This window comes from Gracilinanus agilis, chromosome X (assembly GCF_016433145.1).
Source record: "Gracilinanus agilis isolate LMUSP501 chromosome X, AgileGrace, whole genome shotgun sequence".
Lineage (NCBI taxonomy): Eukaryota > Metazoa > Chordata > Mammalia > Didelphimorphia > Didelphidae > Gracilinanus > Gracilinanus agilis.
The window spans coordinates 75,551,098-75,578,439 of NC_058136.1; the positions used below are offsets into that span (position 1 = coordinate 75,551,098).

The 27,342-nt window shown below is 41.5% G+C and overlaps 1 pseudogene; it reads left to right on the plus strand.

Moving 5' to 3' along the window:
- Positions 1–732: 732 nt before the first annotated feature.
- LOC123253791 overlaps positions 733–27,342 on the plus strand; it is a 31,390-nt pseudogene continuing 4,780 nt past the window's right edge.

Here is a 27,342-nt window from a genome sequence, read left to right on the forward strand (position 1 = left end):
GTCTAGTGGCTCACTCGGGTTCCATCGTTTTTCCAAAAGCAAACAAAAGCCCTCGCCTTCTGTCCCAGAAGCAATAGTGCGTGTTCCTTTTAAGGCAGAGAAGTGGGAAGGGCTGGGCAGTTGGGGTTAACCACTGAGCCACCCAGCTAGCTGCCTCTTCCATCCGATCTTTCAGTCTTTCACAGTTGTTCACCATACGGTATTGCTGTTACCATATACAATGTTCTGCTCACTTTTCATCAGTTCCTGTGAATCTTTCCAGGTTTCTGAAATCCTCCTGCTCATCATTTTTTACAGCCCAGTAGTCTTCCATCACAAGCAGGTACCACAACTTGTTCAGTTATTCCCTAATTGATGGGCAGCCCCTCAATTTCCAATTCTTTGCCACCACAAAAAAAAAAAAAGCTGCTAGAAATATCTTTGTCCAGGTAGGTCCTTCGCTTTTTTTCTCTCTCTGGGATACGGATCCAGTGGTGCGATTCTGAGTCATCGTTTTAGAGCCCTTTGGGCGGAGTTCCAGGTCGCTCTCCAGAAGGGCTGGATCTGCTAACAGTGCATCCGGGTCCCAGTTTCCCCACATTTGTCATTTTCCTTTTCTGTCCTATTAGCCAGCCTGCTAGGGAGGAAGTGGTACCTCGGAGGTGTCTCAGTGTGCATTTCTTTCATTAAGATAGCTAGCTTGGATTTCTTGGTCTGAAAACTGCCTGTTTTCCTTTGATCCTGCATGTGGAAATGCAGCAGGAGTCCCCTTCCCAGTGTCCACAAAAGGTATCCTGCAAGGACCTAGCCAGAGATTTCTTTTTTTTTCCCGACGGCATCGTCTTTCCCAAGCGTGATGTCACCGTGGTATCGCCTGGAGGTCTCCGAAACGTATCCAATGAAGGTCTTCCAAAGAAGAAATGAGAGTTTAATACCATTTTTCTTCGCAGCAATAAAACATCATGCCTTTATGCGTATCCATTTTACCTTTATGACCTCCCTTGCACATGCCCCTATTCTGATTCTGCCTAGTGCAGACTTAGCACCTCACCCAAGGCTGCTGGTGGGCTCCCTGTTCCCACCCGTCCTCCATTCAGCCAAGGGGGTTTTTCTAAAATGGCAGTTGTGCCCATGCCCATGAAGGGCTTTGGTCAATCAGTTCCAGGGTCTCCCTGTCAGATATCCCTCCAGAATGAAATACAAAATCCTGTTTGTCATTTTCCAGCCCTTCGCAACTAACTTTTATCTCTGTTTCTTTTCAGTCTTTTTACAGCTTATTCCCCCGTGTGTGCCCTTTGATCCAGTGATTCTGCTTCATTGTTGTTCCAGAAACAAGACACTTCATCTCTCAGGTCTGGGCATTTCCTCTGGCTCTCCCCCCCATTTGTGAAATGCTCTCCCCCCCCATTCACTCCCGGCTCCTGGCTTCATACCGCTCCATATTTATATCCCACCGTCAACGGAAAGGCTTCCTCAACCTCCTTCACTTCAGACGCCTTCCGTCCATCAATTACGTCCTATATTTATCCTGTATATAATTGTTTACTTGTCTCCTCCGGTAGATTGTGAGTTCCTTGAGGACAGGGATGGCTTTTGCCTCAGTACGGAGCACAGTGCCTGGCACACGGTACGCAGTTAATATGCTTATTGACTGCTTGACTGATGGTGATACATAAAATGCATGGTATCTCTAGCAGGAGGACGTATATATGGTCCTCGAGAACAGGGCCTGTCTCATTTTTTTGCCTTGGGATCCCTGCGCCCAGGAAAGGGCCTTAACAAGTGCTGTCTGACCATGAATTGCCATTGGGAAACACAAGGTGGTATTTCATTGACATGGCTAGACTAGAGATTGCCATTTAGGCCAAGATAGGCTTTTACGCTAGAATCACAGAACCTCAGAATTGGACGAGATGTCCAAGGCTGCCCTAAATTAAGTGAGAATCCCCTCTGTGACATCTCCAACTGAGTGAACCACATTGACTCCATCTTGTGACTTAATTCTGGATCTAGCTCAGTCCTTTTTCTATTCAGTGATGGGTCTAGTCCGATTTCTATCTTGTGAGGGGAATTGTGGGAAAACGTGATTGTATTATTCAAGCCTGGCCCTGTGTGGCTAGGAAACTTTGTACACGTTGACCACAAACTCAGCCAGATCCAAAGACAGGTGTAAGGAGTTTTCTCACAAAGGTAAATCTCAAGCAGCCTTATCTGAAAGATGGCCCACTACTGATCAATCAGCTGTTGTTTCCACATTCCCTTGATTGGATACAGACACTTGGGAGGAGCGAGACCCCTCTTTTCCAGACTTTAGGGAATTTGTCCCTGTTTGCTCTCCTCCTCCCAACTTGAAAAGCCACCAATTCGAATCTTTCCTCCAATTAGAAATCAGATGAACTAATCTTATGCCCAGATTTATGTCCTATTAATCGTTCTCCTTTAACGCTTTGGGCTCGGAAGCCCAAACCTTTGTTTCCTCAGTTCATTTCATCTTTCACCTGCAACAGTTTCTGGCAAAGCCGGCCAAATTGAGAAAGGACTCCCATCCCCGGGGTAGCATCTCAGTTTTGTGGAAGTCTGCCCCAGAGGTAGGACTCCCCCACCCCCCGGATTTTAAATTCTTCTGAGCTGAGGTAAGCTTTACACCTACACCCCTGGGGATGGTTTACCCCCACCCGACTAGGGAAAAGATTTTCCCTCTGACAACTCTCAACTGCTGAAATACATAAAAATCCAGGTGGGTCCAACAATTGGCCTAAAGAAGGCACTTTTTAATTATGGCAAACGAAAGATTTTGAGATTAGGCTTTCAGTAGGAGGTAAAGGAGGCTAACAAGTACGTATTTGTCTTAATCGTTTTGTCTGTGCTTTTGTTTCTTTGTAAAATACAGGAAAAATCTTTGTCTTGTGCCAGACATATTTAGCATTGTTTATAGAGTCTGCTACCTTTGGAAGATTTATGAGGGGAAAATGCAGCCATCCAGAAAGCTGCAGCCACAGAGTTTGGTACCCTGGGGAAGATTAATGCAGTTTCACACTTGCAGCCGTTCTTCTAGCTTTCTGTAATCTGATGCTAAACTCGATCTCGGTGAACAGGACTAACTCACACTGTAGGCTTTCTGCAAAAAGGTTTTCAAAACCTGCGAGATGCTTTCTCTCTGTCGTTTTATCCCCGGCTCCTTTGGGGATTAGAGAGAGAGTCACAGAATCAAAGAAAGGAACACTTTTTCCTCATTTGTCACAATCTGTGGCACTAGAAATGAATTAGAGATTCCAGATTACATTCACTGCTAGAAAAAAACAACAAACCACCTTAGTCAATTTTGGAGACTTGGAGATGAATCGTTTTAAGATTGCAGGGGAGAACGCCTGGGATTTGGGGTCATTCCAAGAACTCGCCCCCTTTTCTTGGTCCTGTCTGATAAGGCAGAAACTTAGCAGATGCTGAAATAGCTCAGTGAGGCTCAAAGTACCACTTTGTAGAATTTCTTTGAAGGAAAAATGAGAAAGTTAAATTCTTTGAAAGTTTCAGGGGCCAAGAAGTATTTAGAGCACTTTTTTCCCTTGAAGACTGATCCGGCTATTGTTTTAGTGTAAGGAAAGAGAGCAGCTAGTTGGAAAATATTCCCAAAGGGAAGGAAAAAAAAAAGATAGATATGTGGTTTGCATTTTAGATTTAGCTGGAACCTTGTAGCTGCCTCTTTTTAACCCTTCCTTGACCACGAAAAGAGAAAAGCTCATTGGAGTTTAAACCGGGAACCAGGTAAAAGGTGAGTTAAAATTGAATTAATCATCGGGAAGGGTGATTTAAACCAAAGAGGAGGGGTCTGTGAGAAGGGACTGCCTACTCCACCACTGCAATCATCTTTCGGGAAGGCCGAAGCAGAACTTTCCGAGTTTTACACAACAAAAGGGAATCACTTAGGTCACCAAAGAAAATTAGAAAAAGCTTCGTGCATTTGTCATCTCTTAGGAGCCCCCAAAGGTTCCTAAAATGTACCAAATTCCTAAAATACTCTAAATCTTAGAAAACACACAAAGATTTCCAAAACTACCAGGAGGCATTGCAGCTAATTGGGATTATGTCGATGTTGTGCTAAAGTGAAAAATTCTCTGGAATAAAGATGAGTTCTTTAGATGGTTTGGGAATATGGCTAGGAAATACAGTACTCTGCCCCCCCTGCAAAACGAATCCAGGCATATTCTCCAGGCTTTAGGATCTTCTGAGCTCCAAAACTAGGGGATGGAAATGCAAGGCTGCCACTTGGAATCTCTTCCTCTCTTTTGCTCTGGGGTTTCCACTAAACCTCCTAGGAGAAAGCTGGCAGGCTAGGTTAGGAATTCCAAAGGAATCGATTTGGTTCTTTGAGTGATTTGGGAAAGAAAACAAACAGTTTCTGGAAAGGCGAATGTGCCACCTCTAATCCTTGAAAACGAGTTCGTCGTTAACTCTGGGCTCTAAGCAGGTACCTAAGAGCCCGAGAAATGGAGGGTTTGGCTTTGTGGATGTAAATCCAATTTTGATTTGGTTGTGATTTATCCTGTAACTAAATTAGAATGTAGTTCATGAAATATGTTCTATTTACTGTGACATCAAATTCAAAGAAAAAAAAAATGCTGGAAAAATGCGTGGATCGGGGGAACCTGAGTGACTCTCCAGTCTCCGAAATGTATTAGCTGTGTGATTTTAAGCAAAATGTCTCTGTTAACTCAGTTTCTGGATTTGTAAAGAGTTAAAGAATAACGGTTTCCACTCCCAGAGTTGTTGTGAGGATCAAATGATAAAATGATTGTGAAGTGCTTGACACAGAGCCTGGCATATTGGTAAGCATTATATAAATGTTAACTATTGTTATTACTTCTTTGACTGTATAACGTGCTAACTCTATACCGGGTTTTAGATGTGGTTAGTATAAAATGCCAAAAGCGATAAGAATAAACGATTTCTTCATATAGGATAATTTGGAAATGCATTCAGCTGAATTGACATCATCAGACTGGTAATAAGATTTATTTCATGTTTAAATACATGGTATTGTGTATGTTACTATTGTGTTTCTAAAAACTTCTCATATTGTGAAATGCTGTGAGAAACCATTGTATCAGAAATGCTATTAAATAACTTCTCTCTTAATCTGTTAGATTACGAATCGAGCTGTTAAAAGAATGTGATAAAAAAAAATAGATATTTGAAAACTGTTAAATATTTAATGGTATATTTTGTCTTAAAATAGATACTAATACTAATACTAACTTACTGTTTTGGGGGGAAAGTTGCGCAGACCCTTGAAGATGTCCTCATCTGTGAGGTCCCTTGAGACTTTGTTATGCAGCCAGGATCCGGCTGACCTCGCCTTGGAAAACCTAAAGGAATGAAGTTCGAGAACCCAGGATCAAGATCGCCTTCCCAGCTCCTTGTCAAAGGGGTGGAATCTGCAAGTTTACTGTAATAAAAGAGTGAATTTTCATTTGAAAATGTTTGGCTATCGCTTGTAAACCTTAGGAAAGTGTATAGGATGGTTTGAAAATGTAACGTCACTATGGGGCCACTACCAGGTATTTGGTTCGTTTTAATTGACAAAGAAAGGATACAGATGAAATGTGCTAATAAGGAAACATGGGAAAAGCTATAATTAGTGAGCTTTTGCTCTCTGAGGTAAAACTCTTGGGACTCTTAATCGGATATTGTTCTGAGTTTTGATTGCAGGAATGGTTATCTGAATTGTCTTTCCCCCAATTAGAAATCAGATCACCTAATCGTGTATTCTGATTTATATCCTGTTAATTGTTTTCTTTAAATGGATAAAAATCTGTCTCCTCCTGTATTCAAGGTCCAGTGCAAAGCTTAGGAGTCTTGCTCCTGATTTGTTATGCAATTGGCATGCATTGCTTAATAAATCGATATGCTTGGAAGCGTGTTGCCTCAGTTATTTCGTCTCGCAGCCCTCACACGTCGACAGGAGACCCACAACTTGCCAGGACAACTCATTCTACCTTGGGACAGCTCCCAGCACAGGGGATCCGCATTCTATGTTGAGACAGAACCACGTTTCCTCATTCCGTTTCCTGGGGCCAAATCGAATCCTTCCCCTGTACTGGCCCCACCTGAATCTTCTCCCCTGCACACTAAACACCTCTAGTCCCTTCAGTGGCTTTGGGGATACTCTACAGTATTCCAAAGAATTGGGCCTCTAGCATCTACTTGAATTCCCAAAGAGATAAGCAGCCTACTGACTCAATCCTACAGCCCATTTTCAGGGGTTAGGGTTAGGGTTAGGGTTAGAAATTGGGACGAATTTAGGGTTAGGGTTAGGGTTAGAAATCGGGACGAATTTAGGGTTAGGGTTAGGGTTAGGGTTAGAAATTGGAGGGTTAGGGTTAGGGTTAGAAATCGGGACGAATTTAGGGTTAGGGTTAGGGTTAGAAATTGGAGGGTTAGGGTTCTCTGGAGACTATTCATTTAGAATGATATATTAGACAGGGAAAGTGGGTTGGGACGAATTTAGGGTTAGGGTTAGGGTTAGAAATTTAGGGTTAGGGTTAGGGTTAGGGTTCTCTGGAGACTATTCATTTAGAATGATATATTAGACAGGGAAAGTGGGTTGAAGAGAGAAGAGGCACATAATCACACAAAGGCCGGCCCCCTCGCTCATCTGAGTTTGCTGCTCACCTCATGTCTCTGAGGCTAGCAAAGGGAGCATGCATGCTGCTCACTCGATCCCTCACTTGTAGCCCCGGGGATGTCGCTTTTTCTGGGTCTCCCTGGTTGGATAGACTTGACTTCATTCTGGGTCAGAAGCCAGGAGTCATATGGAACAAGAGGCAGCATCTTCTGGCCCACCAGGGAGCCACCGAGCTTCTGTCCTCCCATAGCATACATGCACACCTTGTTCCTAACGCAATCAAAGAAAGGGTGGGGGTGAGATCGAAATGGATTTTCAAAAGGAAAAAAGGGAGGGTACAAATCTATATTCAATTCACACACAGGCAAGCCTAATGAATAGAAATATCTTTCCTAACATTGATCTAGCCACTACTTTTTTGTTTAAACCCTCACCTCCCATCTTAGAGTCAATCCTGTGTATTGCTTCCAAGGCAGAAGAGTGGTCAGGGTAGGCAATGGGGGTCAAGTGACTTGCCCAGGGTCACACGGTTGGGAAGTCTGAGGTCACATTTGAACCCAGGGCCTTCCATCTCTAGGCCTCGCTCTCCATCCACTGAGCCACCCAGCTGCCCCCCATCCACTACTATTAATTTTGCTTGCTAAAGAGAAGCAAAAGAAGTCTAATTCTTCCTCCACATGATAACCATTCAAATACTTATATCAAAATTTGAGTTCATATACCAAGTATTCTACTAGGCATTGAAAATAGAAAGGAACAGATTAGCCAGTCCAAACCCAAGGGGAGATGACATTATTTTGGTAGAGACAAGTATCCGTATAAGTACAAAATACTTGTGGATACATAATGAGATAATTTGAAGGAAAAGGCACTGACACCTAGCAGGGGTGTGGCGGGTGCTGGTGAAGATCTTCCAGTGTAGATGCTGGAGTTTAAGCTGTGCCTTTAAAGAAACTAGGGATTCTCAGGCATGGGAAAGGAGGGAGAGCATTCTGGACGGGATAGATGACCTGTGCAGAATTACAAAAAGGAGACGACTATCATGTGTGAAGAATAGCAAGAACTGTATGGCTGGATTATAGACAGCATAAAGAATAGCAAATAGGGGTGGAAAGATGGATTTGTGCCTTGTGATGGACTGTAAATGCCAAAAGGACTTCTATTGTAACCCAGAGACAATAGGAGTCACTGCAATTTACTGAGCAGGGAAAGTGAGGTGGTCACAACTGCATTTTATTTTATTTTTGTGCTTAAATTTTTTTTAATCAGAACTGCATTTTAGGAAGAATCACTCTGGCAGTTATATAAAAGATGGGAGAGAATGAAGGCAGGACACTGATACTCCAACCTGGGCCCTGACGATAAGGGTTAAAATGGGGGCTTTGACAAAATAAGAGCAGCTTTTAATAACTTAAGTTTTAATGAGAATATATAGTAGAATTGTAAATTAATATTGTCCCTTGAAGCCAGAAGAAAGGAAACTTGTAGCAGCTTTGAACAATTAACAATTTAGTTTATTAAAAGAGAGATAGTAAAAGAATAGAGTAAAAAGAAAATAGTAAAGGAGAGAAATATAGGAAAGAGGTAGCGAAAGAAAATTTCCTAGTGTCTATATACTAGTCTATCTATAACTACTGCTATTAACAACCACCCAATCCAGCCCAATCAAAACCAACCCAATCAGCTATTAATCACCAACCTACACTACCTGTAGCAATCCAGGTATACATTAATTGTGATATTATTTTAAGAAGTATTCAAAAACTTAACTCTTATACTGCTAATGATTGATCTCTGCAATCTTGAGTCAAATTGAATGTGGACCTTGCCAAATCCCTAGCCCTTCCCTAAGGCTACACCCCAGAAGAGAGTCAGTTATCTCAGTCTCCTGACTTTTCCTTCTATGATCAATTAACAGAGGTATCAAACATCAGTAGATGCCTTAGGCCCTATCCACCCTGGATCCTGATCTTAGCTCTACCTATTGTTTTAGGTTTTGGCAGTTTGCATTTTATGATGATTACCTCATAATGTTAATGTATCAGGCCACCAGCCTCTCCCCTTCCCCCTATACTGTTGTAACCCCAATAAAAGTGACAAGACATCAGCTGGCAAGAGAGCTCTTGACCATCAGAGCTTACTTGCTGTCTGTCTACCTTATGCCAAAACTTTCTGTGTCTGCGTGTCTTTATTCTCGCCTTATGTTCTCTTTCCATTAATCCTTAACCCGTAACCCATTTTCACTCAGTCCTTGGTTCCCCTTTCTGAGTGTCCAACCCACTAGGAATCTTTGTGAAGCTGCTGGACGGCTTCACTACCAGCAACCAACCCCCAAGGGCCAACTCCCTCCCAGCAGCCAACTTTCCTGCAACTCCCAGCCCTGTTAGCAACTCACAGGCCTCCCAACTGATGCTTGCCCAGCAGGGGGCTCCTAGTTCCTGTCACTGTGGGCTGGTTAATCTCTACACATCTCTATGGTAAGAGGACTTCCAGGTCCCCCATTAAATTAAAAAAGAAGGAATAAAGAATTCCTTTTTACATGACTCAGGGCAGATCCTTGGTAGTGTCGTTTTAAGTCTGAAACAAAATGAGTCACCCATGGGCCATTCAACATTTTCTTAGTCTTAATGGAGAAATTACATTAACCAATGGTCTGCGCTGAAGACATGCCAAAATGAATCAACTTAATGAAGATCTCCGGGCTCTGAATTGCCCATCGTGGTCTGCCAGCCAAGTCTCTGAGAGAGTTTGTTTTCTCTCTACTTGGTTGACCAAAAAGTAATGTCAAAGGCAGCACCTTTAATCCTCTAAGCTAGAATTCTCTGAATAGTGTTAATAACTTTAACATTTTTATTTTCTTTACTTAAAAGTCAGTTTTTAATTGTTATCTTTTTAAATCACCATAATTTCCCACAATACTTCCAATGCCACTCCCAGAGTGGCATCCCATAGAACAAATATTATATTTTAGAGACAAAGAAGAAAATTTAAAAGTCAGAATAACTGATTTCAAGCTAAAGTCTGAAAATATGAGCAATATTTACCCACCTCTCACCTCTACTGAGGCACTGGTGTGGAAATGTCTTTAAATATCTTTTCATTCAAGCCATGATTGTTCTTTTTAACATTGTGCTGCTCCTTTTTTATTTACTTGTGTAAATAATTTTTACTTATTTTAAATTATTTACTTGTGTGGTTGTTCTTTCCTTTTACATTCTTGTAGTCATGTATATTACTTGTATATTGGGCATAGTTCCAAATTGCCTTCCAGAATGTTTGGATCAGTTCACAACTCCACCAACAATGCACTAATGTCAGAAGCACAAACTATAAGAGAAATTTGAATTGCAAGAACCCTGAGGTTCTTGTATATTCTTGTAACCTCTACTTTTCTCTGCATTGGTTCATGTATATCTTTCCGTGCTTTTCTGTATTCATCACACACATAATTTCTTACAGAACAATTAGTTATCTTCCAGTCACAATTTGTTTGGCCATTCCCCAGTTAATGGGCATCTACTTTGTTTTCAGTTCCTTGGGATCACAAATTTTGCTTCTTATCAATTTGCCCCTTGAGACATTAGTCTTGTAAAGGAATCTCTGGATCAAGGGGTATGGAATTGAAGACACTTTATTTCTATAATTCCAAATTACTTTTCAAATGGTTGTACTAATTCTCAGCTCTACCAACAATACTACATTGTGCCCAAATTCCTGGCAACTTTGACTATTTCCATTTTTGTCATCTTTACAAATTTTCAGGGTTCTTGCAATTCAAATTTCTCTTATTAGTGATTCCAAGTATTATTTCTTATGGTTGTTAGTTTGTAATTCTGACATGAGTGCATTGTTGGTGGAGTTGTGAACTGATCCAAACATTCTGGAAGGCAATTTGGAACTATGCTCAAAAAGCTATAAAACTTTGCATACCCTTTAAACCCAGCAATACTGGTCTAGTATCCCAAAGAGATCAAAGAAAAATCAAAGGATCTATATGTATAAAAATATTTATAGGGGGCAGCTGGGTAGCTCAGTGGAGTGAGAGTCAGGCCTAGGGACAGGAGGTCCTAGGTTCAAACCCGGCCTCAGCCACTTCCCAGCTGTGTGACCCTGGGCAAGTCACTTGACCCCCATTGCCCACCCTTACCAATCTGCCACCTATGAGACAATACACCGAAGTACAAGGGTTTAAAAAAAATTAAAAAAATATATATATTTATAGCAGCTCTTTTTGTGGTGGCAAAATATTAGAAATTGAGAGAATGCCCATCAACTGGGGAACGGCTGAACAAGTCATGGTATATGATTTGAATGGAATACTATTATGTTGTCAGAAACGATGAGCAGAGGGGGCAGCTGGGCAGCTCAGCGGATTGAGAGTCAGGCCTAGAGACGGGAGGTCCTGGGTTCACATCTGGCCTCAGATACTTCCTAGCTGGGTGACCCTGGCCAAGTCATTTAACCCCCATTTGCCAGCCCTTACCACTCTTCTGCCTTCGAATCAATATGTTTATCTTTACCTCTCCCGGAGAGACTTGAGAAATACCATAAATATACTAGAGAAGCAAGTAAAAGATTCATCTCAGCCTCTCCAATAAAAGATTCATCTCAGCCTCCCCAAGCACAACATGCTTCCTGTCCAACCCAAACAAATGCCCCTTCTAATATACAACAACCCAGGGAACTACAAGCTCAGCTTGATTGTAACTCAAGATTGGACAATGTGGAGGAGAGTATAGAGAAGATGATGACTTCTATAAAAATTTTTGGAAAGTATTTAAAAAGAAGAAAATGAAAAACGAGAAAACTCCAGTGTAAGAGAGACTGATTTCTGCATACCTCCTCATCATCAGAATCTTTGTCCCACTGACTATGCTCCTCCCACTACTCCATGGGGCCCTCCCCCAGTCGCTGCTGCTGACGCAAACCCTCAAACAGAGAACCTAGAGGCAGAAACAGAAAATGATACAACCCAAAACTTATTCCCTCTAAGAGAAGTACCCACCTTCATTAAAAATGGGGAGTTGGTGTCTATAAGACACCATACACCCTTCAACCCTCAAGATTTAGCTAGATTCAAAGAAAATATGCCTACTTTTGAGGGAGAACCAATCTTAATTATGAAAAAATTAGAGAATATATTCCAAACTTATGGCCCCAATTGGACGGATGTTGAAAATCTATTGGAAGCATTTCTAACAAGAAGTGAGAAAGATGGAATTATCTTTCTTGTCAATAAGAAGAAAAGTAGGGGAGCAATTAATTGGCCAGTCCAGAATCCTAAATGGAATTACAATTCAGACCCTGATTACCCAAAACTCTACCAAGGCAGAGAAGCATTGCTGTCAGCCATGAAAGTCTGCTCTGACATGCCTAAAAGCTGGTCAGAATTCGAGGAGACCAAACAATATACCAATGAAGCCCCCTCCCAGTTTATGGATAGATATATTGAGGTGGGCAACACATATATGGACTTTGATTTGACCAGAGAAAGAGATATTAGACAAATACATAGACAATTCATTGAGAATTGTTGCAAAGTAGTCAGAGACTACTTTAAAACTGACTGCCTGAGCTGTGACTCTATGAATCTTGAGGAATTGAGGAGCGTAGCTTCTTATGTTTTTAATGGCCATGCACAAAAATGTGAGGAAAATAGTGTCTCAGTAGAGGATTTAGAGACAGAAATTAAAACGCTAAGAGAAAAACTGAAAAGACAGGGAGAGACCATAGCTCCTCTCCAAGAATCTATCAATCCCTTACCTGCCACTTCTGTGAGAAGGGCCACACAATGATGAACTGTAGGAATTTGTTAAGAGTAATTAGAAATAATACCCAGTTAAATAATAACTATAGAAATGATAGGAATAATAATAATGATTCCAGGAATCACAACTTTATATGATAAATATGCTAGGAATAAAAATCAGGAAGATGATAGCTCATACCAAATGACCCCACAACTGTATATCTTAAGTGGAGCTTGTCCACAAAATACTCAGGGCGCTACTGCCCCTTTACATGGGACAGAAGGTGGTGACCCTTAGACTCTGTTGTTTTCAGTTTTGTCTCCCCTTGAAATAGCAAAGAAGAAAAAATGGATTTTGAATACAGTGCCTGCCTACCTTCCCACCATCTTTATTTGCACCATCCTTTTTGTAACATTTTGTGCCTTTTGTAAACTTTTTTTCTTGAATGTATTATTGCTTTTCTACCTCATTTGCACTCACACTGCAGATCAAGGAAAGTTAAAGAAGAAATGAATCTTATTTTTTGGCAAGTAGATTCTATATTTTACCTCTGTGATTCTGAAATATACACATTTTAAAATATTTTTGTTTTCTTCATGCATGTGCTATATAGTATTCAATTTTTTTCTCTCATTTTTTTGTATTTGAAGCACATGTCACTAGTATTAAAAGCACATTGAATTCCTGAATTTTATTTTGCTATTGCCTTTTACTTTTCTAATAGAATATTTGATTTTTCTTTTTTATTTCTTATACTTACAGTACATATAATCAATATTAATTTTTGATTCTGCAGTAATATGTTTAAAATATATTTGCTATAATATTAATGCATAGCCATAAATCCCTAGACTATGTAACCTGTCATTTATTGTTAAATATTATAAGACTGTGATTAATGATTCTGTCTGATTCCAGATGAAGGGAACAACAGAGCCACCATATAGTGCAAAAAGCACAAGGTAATAGAGACCAACCAGTCTCATTGGGATTGATGAGAAACTGAATAGTGCCATGGAGAACAAGGTCAAAAAAGACCATACTAATCCAACTAGGATTGTTGAACTTTTATGCCAATACTAAAGGACTTGAACCTAGTGTGAAACCTGAAGTTGCAATGCTTGACATATGTTAAGTTGTAGGACACTTTGTACTACACTGCCAATCAAGTACCGAAGGTTGGCCATCATTGTGGCTCCCCTATCCCTGACCATGAAGTAAAATCATACCTGGGAATGACACTTCCTTTTTTACATAAAAATCGAGTCCTTTTTTCTCTTATGATATGGCAATTTGCTGTAGTCTTGGCTGCCAATGGGTAAGTGCAATATTACTGCATTTTGTCTTACAGATTTATGGGACAGAATTTACTTTAATTGGACCCTAAAAAAGAGCCTGATATGAATTTATTCTTGTTTACTTAAAACATTTTACATACATGGATTTTTGCTATTTTGAATCTTTATTTCTCCCCAAATTTAATTTTTTTATGTTTTTGTTTTTTTCTTTTGATAATTGACTCATACACCCCATAACTCAATGATGTATTCTGAGCTGATCTGTGTGTTGGTCAACACCCTCTTCAGGGGGGATTGTGTTTTTATAAAAATCCAAGTTTTAAAATTTTGCTTGAGAAAATTTTTCAGAAAAAGAAGTCTGCTAATGCTTTGAAACCAGAAAATGGACTATTTGCCTGGAGAAACCTACACTGAATCAAGATGATCCAGAAAATATGCCTGCAGATATCTACATTGAATCAAGACAACCCAAAATGAACTTTGGGGTGCAATTGTTTGAACTTGAAGGGATTGAACACAATTATTTGAATTGTAAACTCTTATGCCAAAAACATAAAAAAATTAAATTCAAGAGCCTCTAAGCCAAGGAGAAAATAACGCAAACAGCCAGAAAGAAACAATTCAAATACAATGAAGCTACAATCAGGATCAAAAAGGACCTAGTGGCTTCTACACTGAAAGATTGAAAGGCATGAAATATGATATTCAGGAAGGCAAAAGATTTGGGTTTACAACCTAGAGTCACCTATCCAGCAAACTGAGTATATTCTTTCAGGGAGGAAAATAGCCATTCAATAAGATAGAAGATTTCCAAGCATTCCCGAGGAATAAGCCAGACCTAAGCAAAAAACTTGAAGTCCAAACATGAGACCCAAAAGAAACCTAAAAAGGTAAATAAGAAAGAGAAAATTAAGGGTTTAATTAAGGTCAAAATGCTTTTATTTCTACATGGAAATGGGGATATCTAAAATTCTCAAAAATTACTCTTAATAGTAGAAAAGATAGATGGAATATGGTTAGAAAGAAGGAGAAGTAAGCTGATTATGATGATATGATGACGTATGATGATATGATGTATATGTGATTATATGAAATAATATGTATGTATACAATATGTAAAAAAATCAAGGAGTGAAAAAGAGGATTGCACTGAGAGAAAAGGAAAGGGAGAAATAGAATGGGGTAAAGAGGTGTGAAAAATCATTATGGAGAGGGCAGGATAAAGGTGGTAATGGGCAATGCTTAAACTATAGTCTGGAGCTGGAGCGAATTACTCAGTGTGTTAGATCGCTTATCCTATCTTATTTTCTCTCTAATTTTCTTACTTTCTCTCTCTTCTTAATTGTAAATAAATTTCCAATTCTAAGATGTAAGGTAAGGGTTAAAAAAAAGAAAAAAAAGGAAAAAAAGGATGAGCAGGAGGATTTCAGAAAAACCTGGAAAGACCTACATGAACTGATGCAGAGTGAAGTGAACAGAACCAGCAGAACATTATACAGAGTAACAGCAATATTATATAGTGATCAACTGTGACTAATGTAGCACCCAGATTTTAACCAATAAAGAATAGGAGAGGGCCACTAGGTAGTTTGGTAGATTGAGAACCAGGTCTAGAGATGAGAGGTCCTGGGTTCAAATCTGGCCTCAGATACTTCCTAGATAGGTGACCCAGGGCAAGTTACTTGACTTCCACTGCCTAGCTCTTACTGCTCTTCTGCCTTAGAATCCATTCTAAGACATAATGTAAGGATTTTTTAAAAAATAAAGACTATGAAACCATTTCCTTGAGAATAACATTTTTTTTATTAATGGGGGCATGCAAGCCCACTAATAAAGAATGGATCTTTTGCTAGCCTCTTCTGATAAAGACCCTCAGTGAGCCTTGACTCTCTCCTAAAAAAGGAGATGTGTCCTCTTTTCCATTTGCCTGATAATTTATCCTTTGGACCTCTCCTGATAGTCCTCAACTGGTGGATATTTCAAAAGAGGAGGTGGACTTAAAGACTTTAACTCCTTCCTCATTACTTCATCACAGGGGAGGTGGGTCTTTACCAAATAAGGAAAAACAATCCACCCTACTTTCAAATTCCTCAGAGAGAGGGGTTTTTATCTAAAGGTAAGGACTTTGAACAAAAGACAAAAGGAAGTTAGATGCTTTGAGGTGAGGGAGTAGATTAAAAAGTGGCCAGATTCAGCCTGACAATAGAAGGTCAAAAGGGTTTCGAGGAAATGAAATGATTTCCCATAGAAATATTATTAATAGACAATATAATTCAATATAATTTTCCTCATTGATTTAGCAATTCTCAACAATATAATGATCTAAGACAATTCTGAAGGACTTATAATGGTGTCACTTTAGCAGGTGGTCCAGGAAGCAGAAATTTCAAACCTCTGTAGGACCTCCAAATATGTCAATGTGAAAAAAAACCCTAATATATTAGAACACATCTCTAATTAAGACAAGAGAGACAATGATCCCAACTACCATGCAGAGCCAACCACTCTGGAATGAACATTGTCTCAGAAAGATGCCAATAATGGGAATTTCCATTGAGTTTTTGTAGAGCTCAGGGTCCTATATATACTTTAGGGAGTATATGAAAGGAAGGACAAATGAGTGGTTATATATAAAGGCTTGGGAAAGAAGATATATCCAGGGTCTAGAATACCTGGGAGGGTCTAGATACAATAAAAGAAATTATGAAGCCAAAAAGGGTACTAAAGATTTTATTATATCTGCTAAGGTCTAGGAGTTTATTATTCCATTTAGAATGAGAGTCTGGGGATTTTTGGAAGACAGGTTATCGGGGACAAGGATCAGTTTGGGGTTTCAGAAAACAAGGTTGTCAGCACACTTCACTTTGCAGCAGAAGTTGCTGTAATTCTTCCCAGCTTTATCTGAAAGCATCTCCTTCATCATTTCTTTACAGCACAATAGTATTCCATCACAGTCATATGCCATAATTTGTTCAGCCATTCCCCAAATAATGGGCATCTCAATTTCCAATTCTTTGTCACCACAAAAAGAGCAGTTATAAATATTTTGGTAGGAATGGGTCCTTTTCCATTTTAAAAAATCTCTTTGTGATGCAGACAATATTTCTGGGTCAAAAAGGTACATTTTTGGAGCTTTTTAGGCAGCATCCTAAATTGTTCTCCAGAATAGTTGAACCAGTTCACAACTTCACTAACAGTGCATTAGTGTGCTTATTATTCCACATTCCTTCTAGCACTTGTCAATTTCTTTTTTCTGTCATGCTACCAAACCTGATAGATAAGTGTCTCCTTAGTCATTTAAATTTGCATTTCTATCGTCAATAATGATTTAGAACCTTTTTAAAGATTATTGATAGTTTTGATTTGTTCTTCTGAAAACTGTTCATATTCTTTGACTATCAATTGACTCTTATTATTATATATTTAGCTCAGTTCCTTCTATATTTGAGAAATGAGGCCTTTATCAGAGAAATTTGCTATAAAATTAATTTTTTCCAGTTTCCTGCTTTCCTTCTAATGTTTTAAATGCACAAATAGTTCTTCCACATTGCAATTTTCCCCATCACTGTTTTGATACATTATGGGTTGGCATAAGCAGTTAAATAGGAATTTGGGGGGAATTTTGCAGAAGCTGCCATGATGACACTTGAAGGCTAGCAGTATAAGTGTTAAAATTAATGGTTTGGCTAAATATATGAAAATTAGAAATCTTTTATTTATAAAAGAGGTGGAAAGAGTGAAAGTAGAGAAATACAAAAGGATAGAAAAGACATTAACCTATCTAACTAAATATTGTTCCAGTGCTTGGCTCAGCCAGGACTTGTTAACCTTCAGTCAGAATTAAACTCTCTCCAGAAGACAGGAATGGAAAACCAGTTATCCACTCACCCAAGTTCCCTCCTAGAGGCAGGTCAAAACAATGACCGGAGTTGAAGGTGACTCCTGAGTCTGACTTTCTTCTTTGAGCTGACCTTCTTCTTGAAACTGACCTCCTTCTTGGAGTTCACTCTCCCACTAGACTCTCCTTTACCAGACTGCTTTCATGACTTTTATGGTGGTTTCCTGTCCCTGCCCCTTTTCACAGGGGCCAATCACAGCTTCCAAATTGTCTAGCCCTGCCCAGAGGGCAGTGTGGTGTGAACAAATTTCTGACTGGTTGAGTTAGAAAAAAGGGTGGAGCTCTCCAAGTAACTTGCTGGCTTCTCACCTAGCACTAGGTAGGGTGTGAATTCACTAAGTGGTTTGCAAGCTCCTCCACCTAGTCCAAGTTTGTGTTGATTCAAAGTTAATGTTAACCAAAGTGTTCGCTCCGACTAGGCAAAGAGAACAAAGGATTCCCTTTTCACAAGTATGAACTCAAAGACAACCAAGAATTCCCTTTTTCAGCAGACAACACAGAAAGTTTAGAAACTAAGAAATGCATAAAATATATTTAGAGTACTGTGTTTTATCTTTTCATACTGTAAATATACAAAATTTCTTTTTGAAAGTTAAAATAAGTAAAAAGTTAAAATTGGCAAAAAGAATGCAAAAGCCAGCAGAAAACACACAAAGGCTAGAAATGTAAAGATAACCTACATTCAGCCTATGAACAATTAATTTCTTAACCCAAATTTTACAATAAGCTACTCCAAACACCCCATAAAAGAAAAAATTCAAACTTCTTCTCTGGTGTGAAAGGAGGCCCAACAAATTTTAGCCAGATTTTCCCTATTGCAATAACTCTTGTGATGTGGAAGGGATACCTGTAAATCAAAATTATCCATTTTACCTGCTCTGTCTCAGTTGGTTATAAGCTCTTTCCTCATCCATAGCTCTGAGAGAGAAATTGTTTGTTGCTCTCATACTTTGCATATGATATTGCCCTTTATGTCTAAATTTTATATCCATCTTGATTTTATCTTGGTATGATATAGGCAACTTTGCCTAGTTTCTGCCATGCTTTTTTCCAGCATTTGGAGCAGTTTGGGGGAGTTCAGTAAGTTCTTTCCCCCAAAAGACCTGAGTCTTCAGTGCCCTTCTCTCTATTGTTCCCTAGTTTCCCATGAGCACCCACTGGTTCTTATATGGTACTAGTTAGTTTTGATGATGATCACGTGGTTGGATAGTTTGAAATCTGTTGCTGGTAAACTGCCTACCTTCCCTTTTGTTTTTCTTGATTCCCTTGAGAATCTTGATCGTTTATTGTTTCAGAAGACTTTTGTTTCTTTTTATACCTCTAACTTTTTATTCTTTTTCTAGCTCTCCAAAATAATCCATTGGCACTTTGCTAGGACACTGAATAAGTGGATCGATTTAGGGAGAACCGCCATTTTCATCATAATAGCCTGACCTCCTCCCCAGGAGGTCTAATTGTTTAGATCAGTAGATGGCCCAGTAGCATCAAAGCCCACCTGACCCATGGAGGAGCCAAAGGAACCTCCCTCTTTCCTTCTCCCCCACCTGGCATCCTTCTCAATTGTCACCTGGCTGTGGGGCAGCTCCCTTCATCTGCCTCTGCCTCTGCCCTGCCCCTTCAGACATCCTCCCTGTACACCTCACTTGGGAATCTGCAGGGATTTTTTTTTTTTTAATTTTGGTTAAGTTCTCTCCTCTTTCTCTTTTTTTATTGATGAAACGGCTTGGAAAGATTTATTTCCCCTAAAGATTTCTTTGCCCAAAGCTCTAGAGTTCTGGTATGTTTTGCCTCATTTTGTTTTAAAGAAATGATCTCTGGTTTCTCTGATTTGCCTGGCCACAAACCCCAATTCTTGGGGATGACGTCATTGTCTCCAGGTTTGAAACCCTTTTGATTGCATCCTGGTCAGATGGGCCTAACCTTTTTACAGTTTCTGAGATTTTCCTGTCTGCGTTTCTCAACCTGCCCGGCTTCCTAGGGAGGTCCTGCCCCCTCCCACTTCCTTCCTTCATCTCCCTCCTCCTTTCCCCAGACCCCTAAGGGTGCTTAGGCAGACTTTCCCAGGGTCGTAATGGGGAAGGGAAATGGAGAAGGGGGAGGCCTAGCTCCCCCCATCCGGGAACCGAAGCCCACTGGGGTGGGGAGGTTCGAAAGCTCGAAAGAGGCAGAAAGAGAGAAGGGGAGACATCTCCCTTCTCAGCCCCGCCCGCCCTGAAAGCTCCCACGGTGGGGCGGGGGAAGGGAAGGAGGAGCTCGGTCTGTCTCCTCCGCCGCCTCCTCCCAGTCCCCTCCACAATCTCCTCCCCCCCCTTGGCCTTCCATTGCAGAGGCTCCGCTTGCGGGGTGGGGGAGCTCCAACCTTGGGTCTGTCTATCTCCTAACTCTACTCCTCCCTTTCCTCTCATCCGCTCTCTCCCTCCGCGTTCCCGAGATCTGACTTCCGGTTTCTGGCGGAAGTGACCGAGTTCTCGTTTCCGGGCCTCCAGTGGTCCGAAATGTCCGCACAAACAAACCGCCCCCGTCCAGGCTGCGGTAGGGGGGGTGTCGGGGGCTTTAGTCCCTCATTCTCATCGCCCCCTCCCAGAGTAGGTTCACCCCAACCCCTCTTCTAGCGACCCCTGAGAGACCGGCGTGACGTCACAAATCCCTCACCCTTTCCCTTCCAGTTTCCTCAACTTAGGAAAGGAAGGGGTGCTTGCAGCTGGAGGGCCAGACTCCCACCCCACCCAGTATCCCGTGTCTGTGTGTGTGTCAGCCGCCTCCGGGGCCCCCTCCTCTTTCGTCCATCCCCCTTCAAGTCTGGTGGTGCCCAGTGGAGTGGGGGTGGGGGTGGGACTGCACCCCAGATCCCAGAAAGCGGCAGCCTGTCTTTCCTTCCTTCTGCTTGACACGTTACTCCCTGGCCTTTGTCTTACTTATATGTGGCGTTCTTAATGCGTGGTTTTTTTTCCCTTTCCTGCCGCCAAAGGGCAGGAATATGTTCAGAACCCCTAAAATTCCCCTGCAGAAATGATCGGGTGCGAGTGCGAGAGAAGAGACCGCTGGGATTTAAGCATCCTTACCGAGAACAAGAAACTGGGCCCGGCCAGATAGTTAGTTACTGCTAAAGGGAGGGCCCACCTACCCAGACGGGCTCTCATCCATCATGCACCTGGGAACATATAAAGCACTTGATGCAAAGGCAGTTCCAAAAAATCCGGGAAGGGGAAAGAGGGGAAATTCTCCATATCTTCTCCCGGGCGGTTTGAAATCTTTTTGGCCTCCACACAGCTTTCTCAGGGGTCCTCAGAAAGAAAACTCGGAGAATTTGTATTGACTATTTTGTTTCCTTTCAAGATTTAATGATGTTGATGCGATAGGATAGCTATATTTCTCTATAACATAGAGGAAGATGCTACTAATACAGGCTGTCCCCAAATCCCATTAGGAGGAGGCTCTCCTTAGGGGGGGAGATTGAAAAAGTGGAAGGAATGCTGCCTAGTAATTGCTTGGATTTGCTCCAGCTGCCAGGGGTTTCTCATCTATAACAATAAGGTAAGCTTGAGAAACTGGGGCCTACGCAGGCACGGAACCCTGCCCTAGCTGCTCCAACAGGCCTGCACTGAGAACAATTTTAGGAACTTTTCCTGATAAAGTGACCCTTCTATCCCCAGAAAGGGCTCCTGAGATTTCCAGCTAAAGTAACTATTATTAGCCCATCTACGGGAGACCCCAAAAGTCACTCCAAGGAGTTACTGTCGAGAAATTGCTCTTATGCCTGTCCTTCAAGCAATCCTCTGGTTCTTTTCTTTTTTTTTCCCTCTTCCTCATCAATCAAACAATAAAAGCTGGCTAATTTCTGTATCTAATGGAGAGGGAATCTCGCATACATGCTTGCTCTGCTGGGAAGAGCACATTAAAATATCCTTTGCTTCTTTCTCAGTTTTTTTTTTAACCCCTCACCTTCCGTCTTGGAGTCAATCCTGTGTATTGGCTCCAAGGCAGAAGAGTGGTCAGGGTAGGCAATGGGGGTGAAGTGACTTGCCCAGGGTCACCCAGCTGGGAAGTGTCTGAGGCCAGATTTGAACCCAAGACCTCCCGTCTCTAGGCCTGGCTCTCCATCCACTGAGCCACCCAGCTGCCCCCTTCCTCAGTTTTTAATGTCTTTCTCTCACTCAATTCAACTCTGGGCCAGTGGGATAAGACACTTGGGAAGATAGGGAGTTGGCAAGATGAATTCCCTGTCCAGATTGAGGGCTGGGGCACTTACTGGGAGGCAAGAGCATCAGGGCTCTGTCAGACTCATTCTGGACTCTTCAAGGACCATTGTTTTTGGAACTCATCTAGCTTGAAATGGAGTCACTTCAGGCACTTGTAGGTTTCATCTTGGAGAGAAAAGATGGAAGGCCACCACCCCTACTTCAGAGTGCTGAAGGAAAGGACTCTGGTGACTTAAAAAAACCTGGCAGTCGCCATCTTGTCCCTAGTCTCAGCTCACCACTCTTGAAACTTCAGGTTCTTTCTCCTGGGTGAGATCCAGGATCCTCCTGTTTAAGTGGACTGATTTATTGGGTTCCAAATGAGAGAGCTCATTCACTCTATTGTCCATTGTATATTTTCCCATGCAAACCTTCTCTGATTTCTGTTTTGTTATGATTTGGATATTGAGTTTCTTTGCTAGTCTCTCTTCCATTGTGCAACCAGTATTCAGTGGGAAAGGGATTAAGCCTTGGCTATGGAGCTTGGAGATCCCCTTCCTCTCAGAAATGACAAAGGAGTCAGAAATTAGATGGAACCCAGTCGTATTCCAGAGTTGAACGGTATATAAGGGCAGCAAAGGATATGCTTTTAGCCCAGTGCCTCCTGTCTCTGGGGAGAGGTGAGTGGCCTCTGGCTACCTTCTGCTTACCTTCCTGGGAGAAATGAAGGAGAAGGATAGTAGGAAAAGAGGCTCGGATTTTCTCTTCTGCTTCCTTCAAAACCCAACAGCTGGCCTCATGATACATGGGCCTCCTCACAGGTGGGCTTCTCCCTACAAGGGCCTCACCCTTATTAATAAACATTTTTTTCCAACAGGCAGCTATTAAACATTTACTAGCACATCAAATGGGTTAGATGGATAGATAACACTAACTTTAAAGGTATTTTTGAGACAAATCTGTCTTAAAATAAGAGGGATTTATTGAGGAGAGAGAAGAAAGTTAAGCAGGCATGTGGGGTGAAACCTTCCCAGCAGGGAAGACTACCTGCTGAGGGGGCTGTCTGCGTTTTTTAAAAGTTTCCAACCACACCGAGCAGCTCCTGAACAGGCAGGATGTCCAAACAAGAAAAGTGGGTAAGTAGTGAACAGGAAACAAGGGAACACAATGTGCAAGCAGGAGAAGGGATTAGAGGCTCTGCTTGTGTAGCAGCACCAAAAGTTCAAGGAAGAATGTCTTCAGGGTTCCTTCATTAGACTATCTGATCGGGCACTATCTGGTTGGGTACTGTCTGTTCTACTAATCTCAGCTGCTGGGAGTTCTAGAATGAATCATGATGACCTCCGGAGCTGGACTTAGCAGGGACTTCTGCCGATCATCCTCTATGCACATTATTCTAACTTTCCATGCCACAGTTATTCCATATTATATTTTAAATAACCACATTAACTTTCATCCCTTTTCTGTTGTAGCTCCTTGGAGGCTCCTTTGGTCCTCAGGCAGGCCTCCTTGTAGCAAGCTCACGGAAATTTTCAAAGAAACATGATAAAAGATAGAGAGCTTATACACAAGCAACAATAACTTAGCTATTCATATACTGCCTATTACAAAGGCGAGAACGTTTATAGTACTGTTGTGGGGTGCCAGAGGGGAACCCCCAGGTTCGGGAAGGATGCTTCCTGCAAGAATGCAAGACTCCAAACTTAGCTTAAAAAGAAAAAGAGAAATTTGTTAATTTGGAAAGTCACGTTGAGAATGGCCAGGAGGCTAGCAAGGTGGAGCAGCAAGCTGGGGAGCGTGGATGGAGAAGCCGTCCCCCAGATGACATCAATTCTGGGGATTTTATACTCTTTACAACAGTGGCATGTCCTAGGGAAACCTTCCAATCATTACCGTCCCCTCCTTCAGTGGGGATGAATGGCTGGTGCATGCCCAAAAGCTATGGTCACACGTGATACTCACAAGTTCCTTTACAGTATGGTCTTGATTTCTGGCACCGATTCCTTTACAAAAAAGCAATGAAAAAAGGCAGCAGTGTTGGAAAACTGAACATAGGAAGCACTAGGCTATCTCATCGGAGGAGAAGGTAACTTTAATATTGCTAAGGGAGGAGAAAAGCTTAGAATCGAGGGTACATTCCCACTCCAGTCTGAAGGAGCTCAACAAAGGCCCCCCCAGGACCAACACTGGTAATGCCCTTCAGTCTCTGGGTTACCATTTCTCCCTTAAGCTCTAAAGTACCCCAAAGTTTTGCAGGGACAGGGTAAGAAAAGATGGCACCCTTATGACTTACGCCAGCAGTCAGTCAAACTGAGAAGGCTGGTGACTGATTTGGCCACTATCCACATGGAGTGGGGACAGGAGAGGTCACCATCAGGAGGAGGAAGGTGACCTTGAGCTCAGTAGCCCTGAAGCGGGGCACCAATAGACAGGACAAAACCCAAAGTGGCAAGGATTCAAAAGTACGGTTCGGAGCCATACTGAATAGCAAGGATGCAAAAAGTAAGGCTAAGGGAACAAGGAAGAAAAGGAACAAGAACAAAGGGGCAATAGCAGAGTATATACTCAGCCTTCTTCCGGAGTCTTGGGGCAGAGCAGGGGTCTACAACAGCTTTCATCTTCTTCTGGTCCTTGAGAGTCCTTAGAAACTTTTCCTTTGAAGTTGTCTTCTTCTGGGCTCAGGTGAGCCCAATTTTAAGGTTCCTTTTAGGGTGTGCTATCCAAGTAGGCTCAGTTGTCTTCTTTAGATGTTGCAAGTGGATCCAGAAGTCAACTCTGCAGAGTTTAGCTGCAGTCCCAGTAGTCACTTCCATCAAGGTTCAAGGGGGTCTTTAAGAAGATGCTCCTTCCAAACAGACTCAATCTCCGGGGCTCATCAGAGTCAGATGCGTGACTGGGTCTGTGGATAAAGACTGAGAGACCAGGTTATGCAGGTCCTTGGTAGCTTTACATATCTCCATACTGTACTCCTGGAAATCTCTTGGCACTACTGAGGAGTCTTCCCATGGAAGGATACACATGGATTTCTCTGTGACAGCTTTTTTTTTTTTAAATCAATTAATTATTTATTTAGAATACTTTTCCATGGTTACACGATTCATGATTTTTCCCACCCCTCTTGCCAACCCCCTCCGGGAGCCAACCAGCAATTCCAGGGGTTATGCATGTATCATTGTTCAAAACCTATTTCCATATTATTCATATTTGCAATGGAGTGATCTTTTAACACCCCAATCATATCACAACGAAGGAAACTTCTAAGACAAAAATGGGGGACTGAGGATTTGAGCATTTCTATCACTCCTAATCAGGACCCTATGATGCTTGGTGATCCATGGGTCAGTCTAAGACAAAGTCAGTTTGGGACTTCCCCTGAAGGCAAATTCCCAAGAGACAGAGGCAAACTTGGGGCTCCCCCAAACCCAGCTGAAAATAATAATAACAAAATGGGAGAGAAATCCCATTCCAGATAACTACAAAATGCATAAATTGTATGGGAACTAAATTACGCAGAAGAATTGTTTGTATAGATTCAGTTATAAAATGGCCCTTAACAAAAAAAGACAAACAAATCTCTGGAAGAATGTTCAATGCCCCTGACTGGATCATGCCAATATAACAGAAATGATGAAACACTTCAAATCCCAATTAGTTTAAATACTGAGTCTTGAGAAATGGTCACAGTATTTGAATTGTATATTTCCATTGGGCTGGAACTAGTTACCATATTTTACATAATTATACCTTAAATAGTATGAAATTGAATACATGAAACACTTAACAAGATTCATTATGACACTAATCAGGATTTTGCTACCAAAGTCACTTTATACTTTTAATGTGTCAACTTGAAATCTGGAGACCCCAAGTTTGCCCCTGTCCCAAGAGAATTCACCCCAAGGGAGGTCTCAGACATAACCATTTCAGACTGAAGAATAGACCTTAAAGTAATTGATAATCCCAGCTTAGGTGGGGCTGGCAGACCTAAGCAAATGCTAAGTACCCTTTTAGTCTCAGAAGTTTCCCCCCTTGGATCAGAGATCCATTTCCCAAGAAGACCAGCACCTGTGCAAGAACCATATCTACATTGTAAGTAGGCCACTCCCCACACCCCAGCCTCTAGCTATGATTTCTTTCCCAAGCCTGTTTGTATCCTGTCAGTGGCATTTGCGCCTGACGCCTCATAATTTCCCTGTAACCATGGTAAATGTCAATCAATCATATTTCCCTGTCCTCAGTTCCCCAAATTCTATTGTTCTTTGTAGTATCATCTAGCGTGGCGGTGCTCTCAGAGGTACTGTTCCCAGAGTGCCAGAGTCTTCGGCTCTGTGTGGTTTCGGGGCGTTTGACCTCTATGTAGTGGCCAAATATTGAACACTATCTCTTTCCTGATTAAAGACTTTTTTTTCTGATTACTTTAGTAGTTCTGTGTTTTTCCCAAGTTAACATTGTCCGTGCATGCTTGCTGTACCAAGTTCTCCAGAGGGAATAAAAGATCCCCATGTTCTGTCATTCTTTGGAGAAGGGATACATCCGTGGAGCCCCAAGGTGTTGACCCTGAGTAGCTTGTGGCGCATGGCTCTGTGACAGTGGCCAATTACTCGATCTATCCCTTTCCTGATTAGAGACTTGGTTTTTCTGACTACTTTAGTAGTTCTGTGTTATTTCCAAGTTAACAAATGCTATACCAATTACATTTGTATCATAAAACTTGAAAAAATAGTAACAAAATTCATTTGGAAAAAGAAAACATCCACTATGTAAAGGGAAATGATGAAACAGATGGCGGAAAAGGGAGTAATCCTAGATTTCAGACTATATTATTGTACGGAGTGAGAAATTAGGGTGTTATTCTCAAATATATTATTCTCAAAAATGAATGCGTCTAGGACCCCAGAAAGAGTTAGTAAAGCTGGTCTCTCTGAGACAGGATCCCTTATAGGACAAGATTGCCCCACCCCCTTCAGATACAAAGGCTGCTTAATTACCTTTGGCCTGAGTGAGACAGAAACAACTAATGTCTTTACTATCAGAAGCAACCAATGTCTCTACTATACAAAGTATTTTTAGTGTTTTGGGATGTGTCTTTTGAGTTTGTACTTTGAAAATGTTAAAAACTGTAGTCTAGTGACTTAGTAATATGTTTTATGAACTCTCAGAGGCTAGGCTAATAGCCTCTTCCCTGTTCTATAACCCCTTCCCCAGTTCCTTTCACAAGCAACCCTTGGCCACTTTAATTTGCATTCTTAGTCCCCTCACCTCTTACAACCCAGCCTGGGCAATTTGTATTCAAAGGACTGCATGCCTAAGAGCCCCTGTGGGATAGAAACTCTGGAAAACACAACAGTGATTTGTCAGAGGTAGCAATTTCCCAATCAGCCCTGCTCCCAAAATGAATCATAAACTGTTCTGGGTTTGTATGGAGATTAGAACCTGACTTCAACCCTTGACCATTTACTAAAAAGGTTAATTTGGAGGTTACCTCCTTCTGGAAGACTAGAATGTGTCAGGATGATGTCATTTAACCTGAGGGTTGTAGTTTCCTATAAGAAATTTGTCTATAATCTCTCTCTCTCTCTCTCTCTCTCTCTCTCTCTCTCTCTCTCACCCTCTCTCC